The 22,301-nt window shown below is 43.2% G+C and overlaps 1 protein-coding gene across 2 annotated transcripts in view; it reads right to left on the reverse strand.

Annotated features, from left to right (window-relative positions):
• Nucleotides 1-22,301, reverse strand: part of Ap3s2 (adaptor related protein complex 3 subunit sigma 2) — a 46,281-nt gene that overhangs the window by 10,615 nt on the left and 13,365 nt on the right. The window lies entirely within an intron of this gene.

The raw sequence follows: 22,301 nt of genomic DNA on the forward strand, positions 1-22,301 counted from the left end.
CAGCTCCCAAAGAGGCTGTCTATGGGTGTGTTTGTGGGGGACGGTATTGACTGTTCATTAATACAGGACGACCCAGCCCGCTGTGGGAAGTACCCATGGCCTGGGCAGTGGTGAACTCTACTGGATAGGGGGAAGGTAGATGAGAGCATGCAGGCAGCTTCTCCACTCCTGTCTGTGGATGTGATGTACCAGTCACTTGAGATCCTGCTACTGTGACTTCACCATGTGATGGTGAAACCAAATAAATCTTTTCTTCTCCTAGGTCACTTTTTGCCCAGACATTTTACCACAGCAAGAGAAATGAAACTAGGATAACTCCTTCGTTTCACATCTGAGAAGATGCTGACAGAGTTCTACAGTGCCAGGAGCCATCAGTTCCAGAACCAGGGGCTGAGTGCAGGTCAGGCTGACTCCCAGACCATATCTGTCATCACATCCACCTATGACCCCAGTACACATGGCATCACTTTAAGGCTTGCTGTTGGTGTGACAGCTCTAGTGGGAACTCTTGAATGCTTCACTCCAAGGCCTAAGTACAAGTACAGTACAGAGCAACCATGCAGAATGGGTAAAAGGCCTTCCCACATCCTATTCCTTGGGCTTTAGCAATTTAGAAGAACAGATGAAAGTGTGACTGCAGAGGCTTTATGGAGGAAATATAGCAACAGGCCTAATGTTGTGGGAATCAAAAAATAGAAAAAATATTAAGAACTTTTTGTTGTTGTCATTGTCTGAGACGGGGTCTCTCTGTGTAACTCTTGCTGGCCTGGACTCACTCTGTAGAGCAGGCTGGCCTCGAACTCAGAGATCCACACAACCTCTGCATCTTGAATGCTGGGATTAAAGGTGTGTGTCCACCGCAGCCTGGAGAAACTTCTAATCTCAGCATTATAGACACAGAATTCTCAAAAGCCATTCAAGTGTTTTATTTATATATATATCACATACATACATACACATACATACATACATATGTATGTATATGTATGTATATGTACATATATATATATATAGATATGTGTATGTGAAACTATAAACCAATTTTCAACAAAACTAGAAAGAAACATAAATTCCAGATCCTCAAACAATGACAAAGACATCAGAGCAGGGGGTTCAGGCAAGGCTTCTTCTGCTTCATAGAAGGAAAAGAATAAAATATGTGACAGAGAGAGGATGGGACCTAGTGACCTCAGAAAGGCCTGCAAAAATACACTCCCTGAAGGCAAAGCACCACACCCATACACATTCTTTGCTGGTGGAGGACAAAAACTTCCTTGGACCTAGAGTTGGGACCATGTCAAAAAATACACAGGCCCTCTGTTTGTGCCTCACAGATGTGATCCTCGTGGCAACAGAAAGAATGTCTTTGCATTGGAGAAGCTTGTGGATGCCTAGCTTTATTAGCTGCCTAGAAATAAGGGTAAATGAACTCACCTAGAACTCTCTAACGCGGTATTCTAACCCAGCTTAGAATATCGCCCCCAACAAAATTCCTAAAAATAGCTGGCACCTGAAAAGCAAACCCATTAAAGATGATTATAAAGAGGAGTCTACACAGGAGCTAAATAAAGATTCAGCAGAGAAAATTAGGAAACAGGAAAACCAAATGGGAGACTAAGATCACATACTAGAAAATTGATGCTAGGGAGCAGCCAAAATTACAGCAAAGCATTTTGAAAAGTTTAAGAGCAAAAAAGAGGAGGCAGAAAAGATAGCTCAGTGGAACAATATGTACCTAGCATGCACAAGGCCCTAGATTTGATCCCCAGTATTGGAAATAAAGCAATTACTAGTTAAGAAATGTATTTGGAGGAGCACGATAGTACATACTTGTAATCCCAGCTACTCAAAGGCTGAGGCAGGAGGAGCAGCTGTTTCTAGGAACAAGAACTCAAAGTAGGAAACAGAGAGATTACAACAGGGAAGAAGACAAAAAGACAAGAAAGTACCTCAGAGTGGAATTCAGGGACAAAACGGAAGAAAAAAGAAATTTCAAGATTGAAGGTAAAAATAGAAAACATAAAACTAGAGATATCACACACACAAAGAAAAGAACAAAGGAAAGAAAGAAGAGAAAAACAAATGAGACAAATTAAAGGGATGGAGGAGCTGGGATGAAGTGGCAGGGTGCTTGTCTGGCATGCATGAGGTCCTGGGCCCACCGCAGCACCGCACAAAGCGCAGGTGGTGGGGCATGTTTATGATCCCAGCATCTGGGAGAAGCAGGAAGTCCTGAAACTCAAGATCATCCTTGGCTATACAAGGAGTTTGAAGCTAGTCTCCAAAACCAACACTTAATACTAGCAGAAAAGGGGAACATTCTCACAGACACACAGTGCAACTCAAGCGTTTTATGCCCAGATGGTCATTCCTGAGTTTTTCTTGAGGAATCTAGTACATGTGTAACAATCAAGAGGCAACTCAGAAAGACTATGGCATAAACGAAAGATCAGCTGTGACGGGGATCAGATCAGGATTCCATGTCTCAACAATGAAAACAAGCAATGGCCAGGGAGAAAAGGGAGGGAAGGAGAGAAGACACCAAGAGACCATGTCACCTTCAATGGCTTAGAGTCCACAGACAGCACATTAACACTCCAGATAGACTTATTATGACGCCACAAACAAACTCCAAGAGTCAACAGTTAAGGCCAAAAAGATCTCTTCCGGATTAGTAATTCAAGGCCGTTAGTTTATAAAGCTCACCTAGAAGGCATGATCTATTATTTCATGGCTCTAGAAGAGAACTTGCCAGACAGCTGCCCATAATCCTGGCTCTCAGAGTAGAAGTAGGGAAGATCAGGAGTTCTAGACCAGCCTAAGTACAGAGTGAGACCCTGCCTCAAAAGCCAAAAATCACTCCAGTACTGGGCTTTTTTTTTTGGGGGGGGGAGAAGAGGGGGATGTTGGGAAGAATGTGGTGTTCATCAGGAGTGGGGGATAAAGGAGGATAATGAAAGGTGAATATGATCAAAGCATATTGCAAATATGTATGAAATTATGAGAAAAGGCACTCCCTGTATCCACCTCGCCAAAAGGAAAATTCCACACTTATGATGTTACAGCAAGTAGAGAATCCTTCTAGATTCCTTTAAAAAGGGCGGGGGATCTCTTTATGTAGCCCTAGCTGCCCTAGAACTCTCTATGTAGACCAAACTAGTCTCAAACTCACAGAGAGCCGCCTGTTTCTGCCCCCAAGAGTGTTGGATTAAAAGCATATGCCACTACCTCTCTCTACAGCATTCAGTTTATTTGTACTCAATGGTTCTCTCTTCCCATTCATGGCTTGTTGTGTATATTTGGTTAAATCCTATAGTTATAATATTCAGAATGTCAGGAGCTCCTTTTGGTACATGGCTTCGTGGATGTAAAGCAGCAAAGGATGAGTGAACAGCAGCCTACCGAAACCTTACAAGCCAGTCGGGAATTCTGAATAAAAGGCAGTAAAACTTATCTGAGTGGATAAGAGTGAGCTGAGATAGCTGGAGGCTGCCAAACAAAGGTGTGGAAAGCATGCAGCCAAGAAACGAAACTGACCCCAGGCACCTGAGGAACTCAAGATATGGGCAGAGCACAAAGAAGGATTCTGTTAGAGGATGAGGGCGGCTGACAGGTGCCCTGGAGGATGCCAGCAGAAATCTAGGTAGATACCTTTGAGAACACTGAGAGTTAAAGTGCTGCCCCATGGAGGGGGTGTGGGAGGAATGAAGACTGGCACCTGATCATGCAGATGACACTAAGAATAATGGGACTATGGGCGGTCTTCAGTCTCTAGTAATGTCAGAAGCTACACCCATAAAATCTCACCACCACCACTGCTCAAATGTGAGCTGAACAAGAATGAGACCAATGGGCTGGCAAACTGGACAGGGAAAAGCCCACAAGGCCTCTACCCCCACAAAGAAAGATAAACAACTGAGGAAAGCTTGATGTGGGAGCAGTGGTCTTGCCTGGGGAAGAGCACACCAACAGGTTGTCCAGTGCCAAACAGTCAGCCCTGAAAACATGAATGCAAGTAACACTATCCAGACTAAGCAGGTTATATTTAGGTGTGTGTTTATACAAACACATATATGCATTCAATAACAATTATTGAAAGAAGAGGCCATGAATTTGAAGGAGAATGGGAAGGGTTTAAAGAGAGGAAAGGGAAGGGATACATGTTGTAATTATATTATCATCTCAAAAAAAAAAAAAAAAAAAAGAAAAGAAAAGACGAGAGTAGAAGAAAGCAGAGGCAAACAAAGGTCAAGAGCCTGATGCACAGCGAATAGTGTGAGCTGCACAAACAAAATGACCAGAAGAATGCAGCATTCTGTCAGCTCAGTAACCATGTACAATAACGGCATTACCAAAACCTACTCAGAATTGCTTATTGGAATTTAAATAAGAATTATTATTTCGTTTCTAAGTTCTTGGCCAATCCAATGAAAAAAAGAGTTTATCTGAACATAAATGTTTAAGACAGCCCAAGGTCCCAATAGATAGAAAAACAATCCGGTATAAAACAACCTGCTATAAAAAGAAAGTATCAGTAAAAGATGCATCTGAAATCTTTTTATTTTTTTATTTGTATTTGTTTTGTTTTTTGACACAGGGTTTCTCTATATAGCCCTGGTTGGCTGTCCTGGACTCACTTTGTAGACCAGGCTGGACTTGAACTCACAAAGATGTACCTGCCTCTATCTCCCAGAGTGCTGGGATTAAAGAGGTGCACCACCACCACCCAGCTTGCATCTGAAATTGTAAGAGTTGTAGAGCATAAGGTAGCAGCTGGGGCTTCCTGAGAGTGATCTACATAAATCAATGAGTAGAAGCTGCTGTTTACAGTTCTACACTACCTAAATTTTTTCTCTTGAATCTCCTATCTTGCAATAGCCAAAAGTTGGACATGCTAACGTGCCAATTCTACAGATACTCTGACCTGTTTTATAATGCTTCTGTTCTGTCCCCATCCTAATTCTCACTCAGATATCTGTATCTCTTCAATTTTTCTTTTCTAAAAAGCTATTACATCCTTCTCTACACCTGGGTTGACTGACTATCCAAGATTTCCTTTACTATTTTTTGCCAATAGAAGTTACCTGTTTGAAGCAGGGTGTGGTGGTGTACATTTGTAGTGCCAGCACTTGGGAGGCTGAGGCAGGAGGATCACAAGTGTGAGGATAGTCTGGATTGTAAAAAGACAGTCTCAAGAAAAACAATGCCAAGTTCTATCTTCCAGGCACCCACTAGAGGTCATACAAGTCAGAATGGGCAGGAATGTAGCAGTTAGTACCCAGGGCCAATAAGACAGGAACATTATATGGTGTCCACTGAGTGTAGCAACAGTGCTTAGGGATAATGCTGGGCCTTCAAACAGTCTATGGCCATACAAAACTTGATCAGCAGCTCTGCTACAGAAGTGCACAGACAGAGGGACTGGGAGGCATCAGACAATGACTTGAGAGCAGCAGAGTGCTCACACATAGTGTATGTGCTCAGCATGCTCAAGGGCCTGGGTCTGATCCTCAGGAAAAAGAAAAAGAAAAACAAGGACTGTCCAACCTACTGGAATCTTCCAATAGAAAGCAAGCACCTTTACAGATGAGAGCTAGGGTTTGGAATGCTGTTAACTGCCGAGATTTGCCAATTCTCACACCTCTCTGCCTTCAACCCATTCTTCACGGTGACCCTGCTGAACGGTGAAGTCAAGACCTCTGCTGGTGGAGTCACTATCTTCCCAGTGACTTGACTGAGCATCTGAGATCCGTAACAGTGCACTGTTACGTTGTTCTCTGCAAATCTCTTGTCTACCTGATCCTTTGAGGTTCCATATTAAAACTCCTGTGGGTGCCCAGAGCAATGTGCCTACAAAGCCGTAGCTCCTAATTGCTGGTGTAATGAAGAGTCCAATACTAGGCTAAGGTCTGTATTTCAAGATACAGCTTGTTGACCTGGCATGGCCTCCAAACTTGGCCCTCTGAAATGTCACATCAGATAAACAGATTAAAATGAGCCTGCTAGCTTCTCGGCAAGGCTGACGTGAGTACAACAGGAGGGACACAAATGCCACTTCAAAGATACAGAAACCAGGCTGTGGAACTATTGAAGGTGGAGACAAGTCAAAGTTTCAATAACCCTTTCCAAGGACACAGGGTGCCAGAACCTCCAAGAGTCCCATCCCTGGTTACATTTCTCAATCAAATCGGAGACCTTTGTGCCTCTAACCCCGTATCAGCAGCCACTGCCACTGGAAGCTAACTATCTGGAAAGGGAAGGGGGCAACAAAGCGCCGCAAACAGGCTTCTCCTCTAGAGGAGCAGTCTCCAAACCTTACTTGGCCGTGTTCAAAGCAAGAGAGCGCACTACAGGTAGTGTGACATGATGTAGAAGCGCAGGCTCAGAGGGAGGCTTCCGGCTGCAGATTCTGACTCTGCTGCTTATCACTGTGTAGTCGGGAGAGGCTGGAGTCCTCTCTCACACCTTCTCCAATATATACAGAAAGTAAAGCTCAAGAAGCCAGCTTCAACCCTAACGCCACCCAAAGCGTGGTGCCTCAGAACAACTAGCATCAACTCCACAGTACAGTGCAGCTCTCGGCGGATCTGCTGGACTCTGTCCTGGAGGCTTTAGGGCAGGGACGATACGTAACATCTTCTAGGACCATCAGACCAGTAGCTACACCACACCCTTAGCTTACTGACAGCCACAGAAACCTCTAGACTCGAGTAATTCCAATTCCTTATAGGACAAAATTTTACAAAAGACAGGGGCATACACCCCTGCCCAGCCACTGATACAATCAATAAAATGCTAACCAGATATAAAAGAACACGGTCACTTTGTTTATGTTAGAAAATCATGGCATCAACTTCCCAATACTCATGCTTTCAAAAGGAATTTCTAATTACTTACAAACCAAGCTTACAAGCTAACAACAGAAGCAGCCAAGTATAGATAACATCCTCTCTTGGCTTAAACTGCTTCAGTAATTTCTATGAAAAGTCTTCAGAGAGTAAGCAGAGAAGAGATTCTTGGGGGAGAGGGTGGGTCACTTTTCTGTCTGCTAGAGGGTATGTGCTCTGCAAGAACCAGAGTGGACTCAACAGACTGGGAAAGAGAAATCACCTTGGCTTAGGGTCAGTTTCTAGTTCTCATATTTTCCATATTAGAAAGAAATGGAGAACAGAGGCAGAAACAGGCCCTAGAGACCTGGTGAGCGTGCCTTTTTCTCCCTGACTCTCGTTCTGAAGCCTGGTGTTCTACAGCATCTCAAGACATGCAGAGCACTGCTGTTCTCCCGCCCTGTGGATTGCCTTATGTCCCTGTGTCAAAAATAAAACTGTGATCAACAGAGCTGACCACTGTTGGCGGCTTATACCCTTCCTCTTCCCAGATAGTTAGTTTCCAGAGCTGGTGACTGCAGATACAGGGTAAGAGGCACAATGCTCTTAGACTTGATTGAGATATGAACCAGGGATAGGGGTCCTGGAACCCTGTGTCCTTGGGAAGGGCTTGTCTCCACTCTCAACAAAGGAATTACTGCAATGCACACCTTGAAGAGTACAGGCATACTTGGTTCCACTGAGGAACTAGGGAAATAAAACGGTGCAGGAAAGAGTTAATTCTTAAATCACCATTCTGTTGTTTTATTAAAAACTTCTGAAAGTGTATTACATACTCCCAAGACTCTAAAACAGCACCCTCACCCCATTCCAGCTAAGATCAACTAATGTGTTGCACTATAATACTGACATGTCTTTCAAAGTTCAGATAGACAGCTGTTTGGTCCTAAGCACCCAGACCTACTGCACAGAGGTAATGTGTTATGTTCAAAACATCCACTCAGCTTCACTATCTTCTCAAATACGTTTAACATCACATAATGCTAAGTGCTGGGAGGAAGAGCAAAGATAAGATGTGGACCATGTCCTCAGGCCCTTGAAACAAGAAAGATAAAGCCTGTACAGAATGAACTACAATAAAAAAAAAGATTGCAATGAGTCCATGACCCGAACAGAATGCTATGTCAGCTCAGGGAGGGGGCCTGAAACTAAGTATCCATGTGGAGGAGAGGCGGGGCGGCAGATCACCTAGCAACTGTATTTTCCTCGTGTTCTAGAAATTCCATAATGAACGGATCACCACTCACCGGCTTCATGATTTATGCTCTTGGAGTTCTTACCCTTGACTTAGCACACTATGTTCACTCTTCTGATCTCTTCCTTTTATAAAGAAACTAATTCTTATTATCAGTTAGGCTTCTCTAAATTTTTTAGTTCGGGGGATCAGATGAAAGGCCTTGTGCATGAGAGTAAATACTCTACCTCTAAGCTACATCCCTAGCTTATCTCTCTAAAAGGGATCTGTGGGGCTGGGGAGATGACTTGGTAACGGTTAAGGGTGCTTACTAGAGTTTGGATCCCTGTAACAACATGACAATCAAGGCACACACAATACACAGACACAAGACACACACTCAAGATGTGTCCACTTATGTGGACACACACACAAATAAATATTTTTTTATTTTTTTATTTTTTAATGCTCTAAAACTGGAGCTGGAGCTCAATGGTAGAGTGCTTGCCTAGCATGTGTGAACCCTTGAGCTCAATCCCTCAATCCCTAAGACGGAAAGAAACAAAACAAAACAAAAGGGAGAAAGGGAGGGGAAAAGGGAAGGTAGAAGAGAGAGAACTAGCATGCTTAAGTCGGGTATAGTGGTGCACACCTATAACCCCAGTTACGTGGGAGACTGTGGTAAAAGGACTACTAAGAGCTCATGGCCAGCTTAGGAAAAAACAAAAGCTCTAATAGGACTTTTTCCTTCTAGTCTCTCATTTGATTCCTCCCATCAACCTGCCTATATTACTGATCTCAAATGCCACCTGGTATTGAGCCCAGAGGACAATCCAGACCTTGTCTTCTTGAATTCTGTCCTTGTCCTAGATAAATGTGGGCTAACAGAACATGACTCCAGTCCGTCTTCCCCATGCTTAGTGTGCTAAAGCAAGAGAGAGCACTACAGCAGTGTGTCGTGGTGTAGAAGTGCAGGCTCAGGTGCAAGCACCAGGCTGCAAATTCTGGGTCTATTTATCACTGTAATCGCGAGAGGCTGTAGTCCTCCCTAAGTCCATTTCTTTACCTGCGAATGGAAAATCCCAGAATCTTAGCTACCTGGCCTACAGATAAAAACGATGATGCTGGAAGAAGACTATTTACATAACCTGCCTAGTCACTCTGGCTGACTCAGCAAATACCAGATGGGGGCTGGTTACTAAGAGATTGTCTTCAAAGCCATCTTGTTTAACTCTTCCCCTACACCAGGATCGAGTTTTAATTTCCTTTAGCTCAGAGAAGAGAGGTACTGTACTATCCCTCGAAGTAACCATCAGAAACTAACTGTAGTAATGGAGCTGCCCACTGTTGAGCAGAAGCAGCCATCAAAAACTTCTCTACTACATTAGCTGCACTACGCAAAAAACCATCTCCATTCCTGGCTGACCTGTGTCCTTTAGAGCAATGACAACAGCAGAGCTCTGTCCCAGCCAAGCTCAGTGGTGCACACCTGTAATCCCAGCACTCAGGGAGACAGAGGCAGGAGGACCTCTGTGAGTTAAAGGCCAGCCTGGTCTACAAAGCAAATCCAGGACAGCCAAGGCTACACAGAGAGACCCTGTCTTGCAAAACCAAAATAAGAAAAAAAGAAAAAGCCCTGTCCTCTACATGGATTCTAGCACCCTTCCTAATCAGAATAATGACAGTCAGGTAAATGAAGCACTTTTCATTTGCTCATCAACAGAGATCCCAAACGCTGGACCACAAAGCTGTCTCTAGGAAGTGACCTCCAATCCCACAGTTGCTGTTCCTTCTAAACCATGGTCACAAAAGAGCCCAGGGCCTCACTCTACTGTCACCCCTTTCCATGCTAGGACAAAGACAAACACAACAATAAAACCCTGAAGACAAGCTTTACAGAGTTTCGGTGTTGCTGACCAAAAGGCTGTCGGCAGGAAAAGGAAAGGGTGAAGCTGGGAAGGCAGGTGGGAGATTATGACAGTTGCTGCGCGCGGCATCGAAGAGCTTCGGATTCAGCATTTTGATGGTAGTACCCAGGTTTTTTACACTGGGGAAAACTCGTTTGTTTAATCAGTCAGGGCCATTTAACATTATTAAAGGTTTCCGGGAAGGTGGAGGGAAGGAAGAGGAAAGACCGATATGCCCGCCTTCTTGCAAGGGCCTCAGTCACTTAGATAGGGCAGACAGTCCAGTCTTAGAAAGAGGAGCATGTTCAGAGTTAATAGTTGTGGAAGTAGAGGACTACAGGAAGAAAGTAAAAACAGAGGCAAATTCAGCATTAACTGAGCTAAATAATTACTAACTCCAATCCCCAATAAGCAAAGGTATGCAGTACTGTACTTACCTGCTCCACAACCTCAGTTGGTTTTTTTTTGTGACTATAAAGGAAAGTGTTACAAATTAAACTTTGACATGCCAGTGACTATAAGACAAATCCTGATTTGAGATAGTAAATCATAACTAGAAGTGAACTACCAATTGATGAGGCCTGCCAAAGCACTTGCCTAGACTATGAAAGGTCCTGGCTTCCATCCCCAGCAAAAGGAAAAAACAAAACAAAAACCCTACACCGATGGAAGATGACATCCTGCTTTATAACTGAGGAAGACTGAAGCAACAAGGCACTCCTTAAGATGGCTTCCTGAGCTACGGAAACCGGGGAAGCTGGAAGCCCACAATGCCTACAGGAGACACAGGGTCCTCCTGAGCCCACCCAGTCATCCCTGAAGAGGAGCCCTACACTGAAGCTAGTGAGGACACAGGGGTGGTGGCAGGTCATGGGAGAAGTGTGCACACTCCTGGAGCACCAGCTCACCCGCGTCACAATGTGACTTGGATTTGTGACCCATCTGTGTGAACACAGATCAATGTTTAAAGAGAAGAGCTAACGAGGGACAAATGTGAGAGGAGGAGACCTACGTTCCCACTTGTCCTCCAGGTGAAAGGGCCCAAGAGGTGGCTCTGCATAAGCAACATTCAACACAGACAAACAGTGTAGTTCATGTGCACGTGAGGACACAGCTATATAGTACTTCGCAAAATCCATCAAGTATGTAGCTCTGGGCTTCGCAGAGTGCTTCTTCTTGTAGTTAAATTCTTCCTTCAATAGTTAAGCCTAGGGTGGGGATGGGGGAGCAACCTAGGCATTCCTCTGTTACAGCCGGCTGACGTCACAAACACAATTGAGGACCTTCTCTAGCCGTCATGAACCTTAACTCTTCAAGTCGTGGGCAGCTAAGGTCACACAAGCTAAACACTGAGCAAATGTGAATGCACGGTGCGGTCTTCAACTGGCATGGAACTACTTTTAGACTCAACACTGGGCCCTGAAGCCTGCACTGGGCCGTTCCCTTTATTGGGCACACACTCCCTTGGCTCCTACAGGCTGTGAAGTTAATTACAGTTTTTAGGCTAGGGAAGGAATAATCTGTAGACAATTTATTATTTTACCTGGCCTCAAACTCAGACTTTGCCTTATATCAGTTGAGTGTGATTTAACTGTTTATTGTTGTAGACAACAAAGGGGAGGGAGAAGGAAAAAGAGAACAATGGAAGGACACATGGACACACACACACACACACACACCAGGCATTATGTACACATGGCACCTTCCTATAAACTTAGTCTCTACATTTATCCAGCATCTCTCCGCAGAGGCCGTGACTCTTACCAGTTTCTTCTATAACCATGACTTGCAACAATCGCTCCATGCTCTTCCTGTATCTCCCACTCCTCATCTCTTATTCCCTCCTACCTTCATCATTGTGATCAAGCCAAAAAATTAGTTGCCGTTTTTTGGGCATCAAGTTCCTTTTACGTATTGTTCCATGGCCTGGAATGTGCTACTCCAGCATCACATATCTCTTTCTTCTCTTCTTTCTGTTCAAATGCTATGCTATCAAACACCTTCTCCAACTGCCCTCCATAAGGTAGCAGGCCGTGTCCAGCTAATCCTTACGCTCCTGTATTGTGCCCTCTCTCTATAGCCACCACCAGTTAATATACATCACATTTTATTTTCTCCTACGCCATGGAAGGGAATGCTTTCTTAACTCTTTTTATAACCCTAAAACAGTGAATAAATTCATTTCACAGTAATTACATAATCAGTATGTGCCAGTATGTAAGTGGAAATATGTGAATAACACAGTCTGATCGCTACTTTCACAATACTATCCAGTAGGGAAAACAAGCTGAATAAGATTCTCATAGTAGGGGGCTAGAGAGATGGCTCAGCAGCTAAGAGCACTGAATGCTCTTCCAGAGGACCTGGGTTTAATTCTCAGTATCCACATTACCAAGTGTCACAACTGTCTGTAACTCTAAGATCTGCCGCTTGAGAGACATACATGCAGGCTAAATATCAATGCTCAATAAAATAAATAAATAAGGGTTCTCATAGTCACTATCAGGGACTATGGCAAAAGCCACAGAGTTCATAAGTGGTAGAGCTAGGCTTCAAGCCCAGCCATGCAGGCTTGAGTCTGTGTGCTCCTAACCACGTCATAAGCAGAAACACGCTGCGACAGCCGGAACCACACAGGTGGCCTGCTTCAGTCTGACTGGGACAGGTGGCAGCAAAGACTTTGTCAAGACCAGCTTCCTTGAAAGGGGTCGCAGCTGTCAGTCTGCAGCTGCACAGAGCTGGACACTGCTTTGGACATGTGAGTATGCAGTGCAACGAGCCTGAGTAAGTGAGGAGTCAGCACAGATAGGTAAGTAAGTTACAGTACTTGAGATTTCCAGAGTATCTGACAGAAAACAAAGGACAGCCCATTTAAGATGTAAAAAGCCAGCTGGGTCTGGGGTATGCCCATTCAGTCCCAGCACTCGGGGAGGCAGAGGCAAGAGGATCTCTGTGAGTTTGAGGCCAGCCTGGCCTATGCACCTTATCTCAGAAAACAAACAAAAAGTTTAAAAGCTCAGAAAGCTTAAAAAAAAAAAAAAAAAAAAAGGTCAGAATGGAAGAAAAATTCCAGCTCGGTATGAAGCTAAGAACAAAGAATGATTTAAGGTAAAGAGGACAAGGCTTCACAGTGTTATCGCTGTCCACAACTCTAAATCCTCCAGCTAGCCCCAGCACACACCCTGTATCCAACCCAGCCTCCCTACCCTCCACCCAGAACCCCTGCCTTCAGGCTAGGAAGTACCGCTGCCCACCAGAGGGCCTTTGGAAAGTGGCCCAGGGTACCACTGAGTATTAGCAAGACGGGTCAAGGACACCAAGGCCAGTGATTAAACGTGCAGTCTCGAGATCTGCACTGGATCTGTTGGAGTTGATGCAAAATTCCTGCTCTCGCACCCATTCCTCCCAACAAGCATGTCCTCCCCAATGCCAGCAGACCCTGAACCTTGGGTAGCTTAAGTTAGCCTTAAACTTGCAATCCTCCTGTTTGTCCCTGAATACTGAGGGAAAGGTGTATAACATCACAATCAGCTTGTTCCTACTCTTTTGTTTTCTAGTTTTGAAAGAAGAAGCAAGAGAAGTGCATATTTGTATAGTAGTCATATTTTAAAGTACTCCAATTCTGTGTAGAAACAACGTGGGTTTAAGTTTCAGGTCCTTTTAACCTAAGCCTCAGCTTCCTCATCTGTTCCTGGAGAACATCACCACACCTACAAAAGATAATGAGGAATAAAGTCCACAGATAATTCCTGGCACTGGGCACCTCCCATCACTAATCTCTTTCCCTGACTCCCTGTTTCTCAATGACTTCTTCGGTGGAAGCTCAAACACCCTCACTGTTCTCACTTGATACTGATCTTCCACCTCCAGCTTTTGACTCAAGACAAGTCACTCCCAGATGGGAGTGACCAGCCAGCACCAGGGCCACTATACTGAGGCAGCCTGGCCTGCTTCCCTATGCAGAAGCCCGGACTTCCAGCTAGACGCTGAGGGCAGTCTGCCATCTAGTGTGCCCACCAGGTTCAGAGTGTAGCCTCAGAAACAGGCACATCCGTCTTCAGTCTCATGCTTTCCTCTACTTCTGATCAACATTGCTAGCTAAGCGCTTACGCACTGTATTATCCCACACAATCAGGTACATGCCTTTGGTTGTTTGAAATCCAATATGCTGCTCTGCATATGTATTTGAGGAAAGTGGTGCTAAGTTACAAGAAGCCGTGCACAGTGGGGTTCCCACCTATCAATAGCACCAAGTCAACTGAGAGTGGCATGTAGTTTACAACATTTTTCCAAAAGTATGACTATTCTAGGACCAAGCAAAGGCTTTGGGTAACCCATCCTTTCAGCTGGACCACAGGTTTCTGGAGGGTAGAGAATTAGTGTATAAGACAAATTTGTCTTTAGTTTCATATCTCTGTGTCACTATATTTAGCAATGTTTTCCTATTAAATGATTAATTAAACACTTTTTGTCTTCTAATCAGGAGTAAACACACACACACACACACACACACACACACACACACCAAAAAAAGGAAAGAAAGAAATAAAAAAGAACAATAAAAAACAAAAACCCACAAACGTTTTCTGCATGCATCCTTACTTCCCAGGTCAGAAATCCCAGGAAAAGGACATCCCAGGAAAGAGAGGTCATTTGCACACAGCTATCCTAAGGAGGGGAGGCTCCTGCTTCTCAGAATCTGTTCCTGAATTTCAATTCCTAAAGTAACCTTAAATTCATGTAGGAAGCATGTAAGATATAAATACCAAATACACTGTCAGCAGCACTTCAGGAAAGCTATTGTAGGAGATGCCTCTTTCTAAGTATTAACCATGTTTTCTTCCTACACAGGTGTTTCTCAGCTAGGTGGTGGTGCACACCTTTAATCCCAGCACTCTGGAAGCAGATTCAGGTAGATCCCTGTGAATATGAGGCCAGCTTGGTCTACAGAGCAAGTTCCAGGACAGCCAAGGCTACACAGCAAAACCCTGTCTCAAAAAAAAATTTTTTTCTGTAGTTTTGCAATATGTAATATAAACTGTTAATGAATTAAATGTCAGCTTTACCCCTAAAAGAACAAATGAAAAAACAGTGGTAGGCTGCTGGGCATGTTGGCACACACTTGTAATCCTAGCACTTGTGAGCAGAGGCAGAAAGATCTGAAGTTCAAAGTCATCCCTACCTACATAATGAGTCGGAGTGTTACCCAGGAGACCTTGTTTGGAAAAAAAAAATCAAACTAAATGAGCAATGTCACTCGACATTCTCCTCCCTTCTCGTACAAGGCAGGACTGCGTTTCCCTAGCCTCTTGAGCATGACATGTAACTAGATTGGCTAAGGAAATGACTAGTGGTAGGCATGTCATTCTAAGAGACAACACACAAGCGCCCAGATGGACTTCCCTCAGCCCTGACCTCCGAGTAAGGGTGTACAGCAAAGGCACAGAATTCCAGAGAAATAAACTAACACTATTATAAAGTGCTGAGATTTTTGGAGTCATGTATTACCAAGCCTCTGCTGATTCACATGAATAGCAAGTGCAGCGATGTGTTCTCAGCTAATGATTACGAAAGTCCTGTTGCCAGGCGTGGTGGCACACACTAGTAATCCCAGCATTTGGGAGGCAGAGGCAGGCAGATCTCTATGAGTTCCAGGACAGCCTGGTCTACAAAGCAAGTCGAGGACAGCCAAGGCTACACAGAGAAACCCTGTCTTAGGAAAAGAAAACAAAACCAAACAAAAAAGTCCTGCTTAGCCAGGTATTGGTGGTTCACACTTTTAATCCCAGCACTTTCAGAGATAAAAGACTCTCTGTGAGTTTGAGGCCACCCTGGTCTACAGAATGAGTTCTAGGACAGCTAGGGCTACACAAAGAAACCCTGTCATGGAAGGAAGGAAGGAAGGAAGGAAGGAAGGAAGGAAGGAAGGAAGGAAGGAAGGAAGGAAGGAAGGAAGGAAAGATAGGAAGGAAGGAAGGAAAGATAGGAAGGAAGGAAGGAAAGATAGGAAGGAAGGAAGGAAGGAAGGAAGGAAGGAAGGAAGGAAGGGAAAGAAAGGAAGGAAGGCAGGAAGGGAGAGAGAGAAAGAACGAAAGAACGAAAGAAAGAAAGAAAGAAGAAAGAAAGAGAAAGAGAGAGAAAGAAAAAGAGAGAAAGAGAGAGAGAAAGAAGAAAAGAAAAAAGTCCTTCTTGTTTTAGAGGTGGCTCAGCCTCTGCTGTAATACAGAAATGCATCTCTGTTCCAGCCTTCAAGGGCCCAACAAATCAGTATCCACCATGATGTGCATAATGTGTGGTTTATTTCATTTGCAACTTATGTAAGAGACAGCACTGGCAATTAACTTTGCTCTTGGTTACAGTCTGGTTGTTAGTTTGGTTTTAGGAAGGGAGTTTCACCTCTATATGTCATGCTGGCTTTGAACTCACAGTGAGCTCCTGACTTAGCTACCCAAGTGTTGGGGTCAAAGGGTGTTACAACACCTGGCTCCCTTCTGCATCTTGAGAAAGACTGAATTTTCTTGAATGGGCTGGATTCCAAACAGATTGCTATGTAAGGTCAAATGTTGCTGTTCTGTGCATAGGGTTAGCTTCCTAGTTGCCCTTAGCTTCTAATAAAAAAAAAAATAACTAAGCAAACCAAAGATAAAAAAAACACACCCAGGAAACCAGTTGAAAAAGCAAGATTATGGTGTGCTTCAGAGAGACAGGAAATGAAACGGAACAAATTCCCTTCAATACAAGAATATGGAGGTATAGATATAGAGGCAATTTTTAAAAAATGAGATTTAACAAAAACAATTTAGAAGTCTGAAAAAAAAATCCCAAGATTAGAGGAGGGTGTGGTAGCAAGTGCCTATAAATCCAGGACTTGGAGTGGGGAGGAGGGCCATTCAGTTCAGCCTTGGCTACATAGTAAGCTCAAGGCCAGCCTAGGCTACATGAAACTCTTTCTTAAAGCAAACAAAAGAGACGCCAAGATTGGAAAACTCTCCAAAGTATTCAAAATCAGTCGAATGTAGTCCACACAGGCCCCATGAGCACAAGGTGACAGACAGAGCAGCTACCAGCTAGTGCAGACGGCGAAATCTACGACCAGGAGCTTCTAGCCTCAAGTGAGAAGATTCTTCAGTTGAGAGGCATGGAATTCAGTGACAATCTTGCTGTTTTGAGACAGGTCTTTTGTCTACATAAGTTGAACAAAACAAAAAGCTGACCATCATGATACACCTTTTGGGGGGGGAGGCGGGATTGTATGTATATGCCCGAGATGGCAAATGCTTTGTGAGGGTGGAGATCATAAGCCTGACGTGTAATGAAAGTGAAGTCTTCTGCTGGAAAACACCTTCAGACATTCTAAGGGTGACTAAGATAGGATTCTGACTGTCCATCATCAATATCAACAAATTCTATAGATATGAGCAGTCTTTTCCCAGTGCCAATCAACACCTAAAAATAAACAGTAAGAGAAATCTGCTGCAGCAGCAAGATGCTTTATGGCACTAAGATAAGACCTATGAGAAGGGCAGTATTTTTATGGCCATGTACTAAAAGCCATGCCTAATAGAGCAGACCTGGCATCACGTTACTGACTGAGCAGACATCCTTAACAGATGTTTGCTTAAACAGCATTAGCATGACGAGGCAAAGATTCACCCAGGAGATAGAGAATCCTCATATCCTTCCATGATCAGAAATTCCCAGACACAAGGAGGAGCAGGGAAGAAAGCTTAACCTGGTAAAGAAGGTTTACAAAAGACCCAAAGCAAATGCTGTGCTTCATAGCAATAGGGTGAAAGATGCCTTTAAAACCAGCAACCAAGGGGCTGGAAAGATGGCTCAGAGGTTAAAAGTACTGGCTGTTCTTCTAAAGGACTCAGGTTCAATTCCCAGCACCCACATGGCAGCTCACAACTGTCTGTAACTCCAGTTCTAAGCGATCTGACACCTTCACACTAATGTACATAAAATTAAATAAATTACTTTTTAAAAAAATCAGCCACCAAGACTTGATGCCATTTAACCCATTTCTAGCCAACACAACGCTAGAGATCCTGGGCAGCACAATGGGAGTGAAAAAAAAAAAAAAAAACCACACAAAAAGTAAAAGCACTGGAAAGAAATTAACAAAATGTCTACATGTGAAAGAACGCATACGAGTTTAACACAACCACTGGTCTTAGTAGTAACATATAAAAAGAAAATGAATTGTAAATAGCAACAATATATTTAAAATGAATATTCCAAACACCATATCTACATTAAAGTCAATATCTAGCATAAAATTTAACAAAATACAAAACCACTATAGAAAAATATCATGAATGCCAATTGACAGGTCTACAGAAACAGAGATAGAAGAGCTGGGTATGGTAGCTCATGTCTGTAATCCTAGACTTGGGAGGCTGAAGCAAGAGGATCACTGTGGGTTTGAAGCCACCTACAAAGTAAGCTATCTGGGAAGTTCCTGGACAGCCAGTCTTGAACAATTTCCCCAAAAGAAGTGAAGATACACTACGGATGCAATTTATATTATAAAAATGTAAATTACCTTCAAATAGCTAATGAATTTGGTACAATTCAAGTTAAAAAATGTATTTTTTAATTTAAATTATACAAACCACACTTAAGAACAGGTCTCCTACCCAGCAGTAGATGGCCAACAGAAAATAAACACAATGGTATTTTGGGAGCTTTCTTTCTTTCTTTCCTTCTTTCTTTCTTTCTTTTAATAATGCTTTATTTGAGCTTTTTTTTTTTACTGGTCTTTTGCTTATATGTTATGATTTTTTATTTTGTGGTTTTATGGATTTATGTATATGGGTTCTTGTTTGCTTGTTTGGGCTTTTTTCCTATTTGTTTTCTAAAGAGAGAAAGGAGTGGAGTTGGAGAATGGAAGGAATGGGGATAATCTTAAAGTAGATGATCAAAACACACTGTGACTATGAAGAGCCGGGCATAGCGGTACTACTTACATTTCAATTTTTCAACTGAAAATTCTTACAGCAAAACAAAGACAGTCAAACGTGAACGGCATGCTGTGATTTGGAAAGCTGTCTTAGAAGCACACCCTACACTGCTTGGATAGAGCAGCTTAAACTTGGGACCCCCCTTCTCCCATCCTCTACCTTTCACAAGACCAGCTGGCTCTTCAAGGCTCCCATCCAAGGGTTCAAGGACCAGGCAGGTGGTCTCCCAGATAATGTGTATGAACAACTGGCATCAGCTACGAACAGCCTAATGCCTATTCTGTGTTGCTCATCACTGAAGCTCTTGCACTTACTAGCTGCCTGATAAAGACAGAGCTCTTGGGCTGGAGAGGTGGCTCAAATAAAACAAACTAGCTGCTGTTCCAGAGAACCCTAGTTCAAGTCCCAGCAACCACATGGCATCTCACAACTGTCTGTAACTTCAGCTCCAGGGGACCCAAAACCCTCACAGACATACATGCAGGCTAACACCAATGCACATAAAATAAAAAGCAGTAAGTCATTTTTTTAAAAAGAGAGAGCTCATTGTGGGAGGGAAAGAGGATGGTCACTTCATCAGAGACTGCCCCTTAATTATACTCCTCAACATGAAAATAGAGGATGAAGTAGATTACAGGATTACACACCTGTAATCCCAATACTCTGGGAGGCATAGGCAGGCAGCTCATTGTGCATTCAAGGCCAGCCTGATCTACATCCAGGACAGTCAAGGCTACACACAGAGAAACCCTGTCTCAAAAAACCAAAAAAAAAGAAAAAAAAAAAAAAAGAAAGAAAGAAAGAAAGAAAGAGATCTTTGTCTTATTTTCTGTCACTTAGGAAATTCCTTTCCCAAGAAGGACCAATGCTTTAATCTATACTGAGACATTAAAAACGTCACGCCTACATTTGCAAACAACAGGTAGCACCTGCAAAGGAACCCAGTCTGTATATCACAAGGTAACCCCAAGCAGCACCCAGTTTTTTACAACTTAAAAAAAAATGAGTGGGGTGTTAAGATAGCTCAAAAGATACAGGCACTGGCTGCCAAGCCAAATACCTAGGCCCTATATGGTAGAGAGAACTGACTGGTTCCCACAAATCTGTTCTCTGACCTCTACACATACGCTGTGGCTACAGAGTGACACTCAGTCTCAAAGAACAAAAACAAAACAACAAAAACCCAACCCTTTAAAACTATTAATATTACTATATTAATATTAAATATATTAACAATATTAATAATAATAACAACTCAATCTCATATTCTAAATGTTAACCTTTTGTTCCCCAGATAGTAGGTAAGGGAAGTGTTCTCTTTGGTGTAAATCACAAGATAGCAACATCCTCAACAACTGGAGAACAACAACCACTGCATGCAAAGAGAAGGGTTAAGGGATGTCTGAAGTTTCAAAGATCCTCTCAGACAACAAGGGAGGTTGACCACCACAAAAGCATCATTGAGCCCTGGATGCCTTGTGAAACTGTCAGTCTCAAGTTGTCTCTAAGGAAGGAATAGGTTCCATGATCCTCTTGCACCAGACTATTAGAGTTAGACACAAGCCAAGGAAAACAGCACTTGTGTCTAATAGCCAAACAAGAGTGCACTGACTGAGGTCATCCTACAGGAGCCAGATTGCTCCTCTAAAGCAGTTAGGACTTCTTTGGATCACAAAAAAACATAACTGGGACAAGATCAACTAGACCCTTGACCAGGACTGTTTAATTATGTCTACCTCTTGCCCCTCATGCAAGTCTCCTACTTAAAGCCACTGGAAATGGCCAGACACTGTTCTGCATAATGCTAGCAGCAATGTGTGTAAAAAATTAATAATAATAATAAACTAATAAAAACTATGCCATGACAATGGGCGGTTTTATCAAAAGGTGAAGTAGGGGGCTGGAGAGATGGCCCAGTAGTTAAAAAGCACTGACTGCTCTTCTAGAGGAGCCAGGTTTGATTCTCAGCACCCACATGATGGATCACAACCATCTTATAACTCCAGTTGCAAGAGATTCTACACCCTTATCTGACCTCCATGGACACTGCACACATACAGTATACAAACATGTACACAAAATATCCACACATATCAAATAAACAAACAATAAATAAACAAGCATTAAAACACAAAACCAAAACAAAACAGAAAAACCTCCTTCCAAAAGCCATGGATAATTGGAAGGTCGCTGGCTGATCTGCCAGTGAATAGCACTGAGGATAGCATGTGCCAGCTGGACAAAATAATGTTCCTATCCCCCTGTGAGTTGTCTCCTGTTTAACTTGGCACATGAGGACACAGGCCTCAGCACAGTTCTAACAAAACAAATCTGAAAACGCTCCTTGGGTCCATTTCAATTCTGTCTGAGTATGCTTTCCTCAGATTATCTTGCATCTGATCTCAAATGGTGTTTCAAATGCATTAGTCACTACACTGCTCCTTGGCAAAGACATAAGTTTTTGTTTTGTTTTGTTTTTTAAGGTTTATTTTGTGTGCATAAGTGTTTTGCCTGTATGTATGTGTACTGCATACATGCCTGGTATCTGTGGAGGCCAGAAGAGGGCATCAGATCACCTCACTGGAGTTAAAGAAAACTGGTTATGAGCAACTAGCTAAAGTCAACTAGTATGTTGGTACTGGGAAACAAGACTGGATCTTCTGCAAGAGTAGTATGTACTCTCCTGTTTGTTTGTTTGTTTGTTTGTTTGTTTTCTCAAGACAGGGTTTCTAACAGCCTAGGGTGTCCTAGAATACAACTCTGTAGACCTTGAACTCACATGGGATTAAAGGCATGTGCCACTACACCCAGCTGTAATATGTACTTTTTTTTTCCAGACAGGGTTTCTCTGTGTAGCCTTGGTTGTCCTAGACTTACTTTGTAGAGCAGGCTGGCCTCAAACTCACAGAGATCTGCCTGCCTCTGCCTCCCTGAGTGCTGGGATTACAGATGTGCACCTCTGCCTGGCTTAATCACCTTAACCACCAAGCCCTTCAGTCCCCCGAGACACAAATTCTATTAAATCAGAGTTCCTGAGTTCTCATCATTCCAAAGCTTCATTGTCACTAGCCTACATCTAGGAGACTCATTTCATAACCAACATAAAATTTCAGTTTTGGAGGTATAGCCACTTATTTTAGTGTCAGAACTGCCAAATACTAAGAAGTCTGCCTGCGAAAGAACCAGGAGCTAGGAAGAACAGGCCCAGTGTTAATCTATGTGTGCTAAAATCATTAATATATCTTAGTGAAAACTACAACAAAAAACAAGATGCACCAGTGCTAGAGGGATAGCTCAGCAGCTGAGAGCACCAGCTGCTCTTTCAAAGGATCTGGGTTAAGTTTCCAGCATCCACATAGCAGTATCG

The sequence above is a fragment of the Meriones unguiculatus genome, chromosome 14, assembly GCF_030254825.1.
Source record: "Meriones unguiculatus strain TT.TT164.6M chromosome 14, Bangor_MerUng_6.1, whole genome shotgun sequence".
Taxonomy (NCBI): domain Eukaryota; kingdom Metazoa; phylum Chordata; class Mammalia; order Rodentia; family Muridae; genus Meriones; species Meriones unguiculatus.